This window comes from Vicugna pacos, chromosome 15 (genome assembly GCF_048564905.1).
Source record: "Vicugna pacos chromosome 15, VicPac4, whole genome shotgun sequence".
In the NCBI taxonomy this organism is placed as follows: domain Eukaryota; kingdom Metazoa; phylum Chordata; class Mammalia; order Artiodactyla; family Camelidae; genus Vicugna; species Vicugna pacos.
The window spans coordinates 22,648,191-22,652,889 of NC_133001.1; the positions used below are offsets into that span (position 1 = coordinate 22,648,191).

The 4,699-nt window shown below is 35.7% G+C and overlaps 1 long non-coding RNA gene across 2 annotated transcripts in view; it reads left to right on the forward strand.

Annotated features, from left to right (window-relative positions):
- Nucleotides 1–2,305: 2,305 nt before the first annotated feature.
- LOC116279403 (uncharacterized) overlaps nucleotides 2,306–4,699 on the forward strand; it is a 92,872-nt gene continuing 90,478 nt past the window's right edge. For both annotated transcript variants that reach the window (XR_012059035.1, XR_012059039.1), the window contains exon 1: nucleotides 2,306–2,413. This is a non-coding gene — a long non-coding RNA (uncharacterized lncRNA). The remainder of the gene's footprint in view (nucleotides 2,414–4,699) is intronic.

The window sequence follows — 4,699 nt, forward strand, 5'->3', positions numbered from 1 at the left end:
ATTCTAGTTCTGGTCCTTGACTTGTTCACTTAAACTTATTGGACATATACCTCTTTCTGAGAACTGGAGATGGGCCTGGAGAGTGAGGCTGAGCTACACAGACTAATGGGTCCCTTTGGTGTCTACCTCATTTGTCTTTCCAGCAGGCCCTAGCATTCTGTACTATTGGAACAACTGAAGAACATTCATAAGATGAAATTTCATAGAATTCAATGTAAAGTCTTTGGATCCAAGAAATTAATAAGGCAAGTATGTCAGGGCAGAGAAGTAGATAGTGTTAGGAGCAGTTCAAATCCAGAAGCCAAAGATCTTTAAATTGACTGTAAGTTCAATGTGAACCAAAAAGTGTGACAAGTCTGTTAAAGAGTTAATGGGACTTTAGAGTATTATGTAGACCATGGTGTCCTCCTTCTGATCAGAGCCCATGTGGAGGTTGTGTCCCTGTGGAGGTTGGGTAAGAATGTAGGCAAGGACGATGTTGGCAAGTGTGAAGTAGTGTGAAGTGGCTAGAGGAGGAGGAGTGGAACGTAGGCATGGTTAAGGTTCTGGGAATTATATTATGTGTAGAATGTCTGAGGAAACAGGAGCTTGTCAATCAAGGAAGAGGACACATCCAAGAGACAGAGAGAGGCAAGAACAGGAAGTTCTCTTCAAACATTTGAAACACTTCTCTATGGCAAAGGATTTAGATATCCTCAGGGTGGCTCCAGGAGGCTGAGCTAGGGCTGATGGTGGAAATGCCAGGGAGGAAAATTTGACTCAATCAGCAGTGTAATTCTCAACAATTAAAGTTCTTTTAAAGGGGTTTTTGGGTAGAGTAATAAGTAATTTTCACCATTAATGCTTAAATAATGATTAAATCAGCATCTCTCACACTTACTCCATGCAAAGAATAACCTAGGTTTCTTGATAAAAATACAGACTCCTTGACTCTCCCCTGGAGTTCTGATTCAGTAGGTCAGGGAAAAGGCATAGATACGTGTAATTTTTAGCCAGCATCTCATGAAATTTTCATGAGCAAGAAAGTTTGGGAAAGCCTTTGCTGTTCATCTGCCAAGGATATAGTAAGAATATTCTTGATTTTGATGGGAGGATTATTTCTCTGATGTTGAAGATTCATTTTAAATTTCTGGTAGATTCTCAAAAGACTTAATGATTGACTTTCATTGTAATCATTGTAGCAACAACATTTTAAGAAATACATATTAATTTGATGCATAACATATATACCAGTGTGGAAAAGGTGCTTTATATCTTAAGATGTGAAAGTATTTTTAGAAAGCTCAGGAATAATTTAATCATCAGTATTCAGGGTTTATTTTTAAAAGATGTACATATTTTCATAGTTTAAGATGAGGTTTTCCTGTGTGTTATTCCATAAAAATAAAGTTGTATCTTTCTAGTTAATATGATGGATAACTTTTTAAATGACAGCCCAAGGTTAAAAAAATAGTAGTTTGCAAACTACAAACTATTAAACTCAGAGCAATTTATGATCCACAACTCAGGATATATATTTTTGTATGGTTTAGAAAAAAATTAGCCTCTGACATTTCAGGCTGTGGAAGTGACGGCTGTTAACAGAAACATCTACTTTTAAGTTATTATTTTACCAGCTAAGTTACAGTAACCATCTAGGGATCTGTGTGCTTCTAAGTTTGTGTCAATTGTATTTCTGTGATAATTGAGCCAACTCTGGGGGTAGTGTCAGAAATTATATTTTGCAAAATGAAGAAAAATATGTTGAACTAAAAGTAAACTAAGGAAACATTCAGAAATGCTTTCTAGTTATAAGGAGCAAAATCAATTTATCAGCATACATTATCACCTTCTTTTACTTCTAGAGGGGAGAACATGGAAATTTAGATACAAGAAAACTTGCCAGCATTTATTCTGGAGGAAGAAAAAGAATAACGATTATTTATATACTGGCCGTTAGGTGGAACAATAAAGCTTTTAAGTTAGAGGCCTCCTGGGCAGCATGGGAGGATAGCTATGCGAAAGAAAGACTCCGGCCAAAGGGCTCTCAATTTCCATGAAGAGCATGAAATTTGAGCAAACACATATTGCCATTCCTGTGGTCTTAAAATTTGTCCACACGTTCTTTGATTCTCTTCATTCAGGACGTAGAGCCTCATTCACTTCCCCTGAGGGCTGTCTTGTCTTCGTTCCCTTCTTCTAATAGGTGGAATATGGGGGCAGGGGCAGCACGCGGCATCCGAGACGAGGTCATAGAACGCTTGTGCAGATTCCGCCGTGCTTGTTCTGACTGGTTCTCTCTTGATCACTCGTGCTGTGAGAAGGCTCGGGTAGCCTGTGCAGGGGCCCAGGTGGCAAACAACTGAAGTCTCCCACTGAGACCCAGTGAGGGGCTGAGTCCTCCCAACTGGCGACTGCAGCTTCCCCTACTCAGGTAAAGAACTGCAACCCCATGAAGGACCCTGAGCCAGATGCAGCCAGCTAAGTCTCTCCAAGGGTTCTGACCTAGAGAAGCTCTGAGATAGTAAATGTTTGTTGTTCTAGGTACGATCTTTTGAGATAAAAGTTGTTACTCAACAATAAGTAGCGTAGGGCTCTTTGTAAATTTAGATGTTTTCAAATAATATGTGCATCACTGAAATAGCATTGACAGAGTATTGTCAAAATCACCATTGACTTTGCCAACTATAATACCATATCTATTAGAGGATAATCACTGTATACAGAAGTTTGAGACAAATTCTATTATAATTCTATATTCAATTCTTGCAATTCATCCTAGTAAATTTCCTTTCAATGTGTACATCTCCAAATTCTAAATAATGAACAAGTTTATTTTTGAAGAAAGGACCGTATGTTGAGGAGTCTTTAAGTTTATCCCAGCTTTTCCCAGTGTTAGTATAAGCACGAGGAGTAGAGAAATGGTCAGAATAAAAGGTTTTTTTTTAATTTCATATTTTGAAATCTTTAATCTCATATTTTAGATTTATATATTATCAAGGAAACTAAATTTTATTGAACTTGTACCACTCAACTGACTATTATAGGCTTTGAGTATGTATATTAGATAGTATTTATTGACATAGTCTATTTTCATCTATATTAGATTAATGGATTCTCAAAACAACTTTGGTGGTGGATATTATTTCCATCTTATACTTGAGAACATGGAACCAGAGAAGCTCATTATGTTTTCCATGTCTCCCAGAGAGAGCCTTTTCCTTTATAGCCTAATTGTGCCTGTATTTCTACAAAGAACCATGTTTAACCAAATTGTCTGATATATATTGAGATAGTAATAATTCTTATCTGTAACTTATCTTCTTTGTTTTCTAATACTTTTTCTTTTATTAAGTTCTTGGGTCCTTTTTCAAATTCATTTCATTATTGCAATTCCTTGCTCAGAGTGGAAATTGGAACAAATCCATTTTTTGGAAATTCAAGATGGGGCTCTTTCATAGGGATAGAAATAGGAAGGAAATTAAGATCTTCACTACTGTATTTATGGTTACTTGACATTATTAGAAACTGACTATGCTTCATAAAATATGGCTTCTATTCTTCTTTACAATATATTGTCAAAAATGTTCCAAATTTTTTTTGGCCAAGAATCATCTAGAAGAAAAATATAATTTGAAAGTGCTTTGTTTTAGCTACAATGTTAGTAGCTTTCTCTGTTTTCAGTCAGTCAGCTTTAGTTGGCAAAGAAATTTCCAGGTGATTGTCTGTGGCTTTATCTTGGAGAGGAGATCTCAGGAATATTTCCCAAAGCGTTTGGATACTGTGGACAGTGAAGAAGAGTGAAGAAGTAGCAAAGCTGACTGGTTAGAGAAAAAAGTAGGAATATATATTAAAGTGAATTCATACCATATACTACACTTTCAAAAGAACAATGCTTATTAGAAGATGAAAGTTGCAATCCAAACTCAAAATAAATTTTATGCAGCTAGAAATAGGGTATTTTATTATAGATAATGCTTCCCTTTCCAAAGGATGTGTGATTGTTCATAGTCATAAAATCTGCATGTTTTATAAATTGAAAATATTGTAAGGGCAGTGTAATGGTTATTTTTGTGTCAACTTGCTTGACCATGGAGTTCTTAGATTAAACATCGCTTCTGGGTATATCTGTAAGGGTGTTTCTGAATGCAACTAGCATTTGAAATTGTGGACTCAGTAAAGTAGATTGTTCTCCCCAATGTGAATGGGCATCATCCAATCTGTTGAGAGCTTGAACAGAACAAAAGGCAGAGGGAAAGAGGAATTTACTCTGTATTCCTGCTTCACTAATTAAGCGGGGACCTCTCATCTCATCTTCTCCAGGCCTCAGACTAGGACTTAAACAATTAGCTCTCCTGGTTTACAAACTTTCAGACTTAGACTAATTATACCACTGGCTTTCCTCTGTCTCCAGCTTGCAGACGGCAGATCATGAAACTTCTCATCCTCCACATTGCAAAAGCCAATTCCTCACAAGAAATCTCTATGTAATAATATATTTATATTTATTTATCTATAACATATATATAGGATTATATATTATAATTATATATTTCTATATTATATATAATATTTATCTATTTAGATAAATATCTCAGTAGTTCTATATTTTTTTGAGAACCTTGACTAATACAGGCAGGGACAAAATATTTTAAAACAAATGATCTACAGCACTTTGTACACAATTGCTGTCTAATAAATATTTATTGACACTGATTAA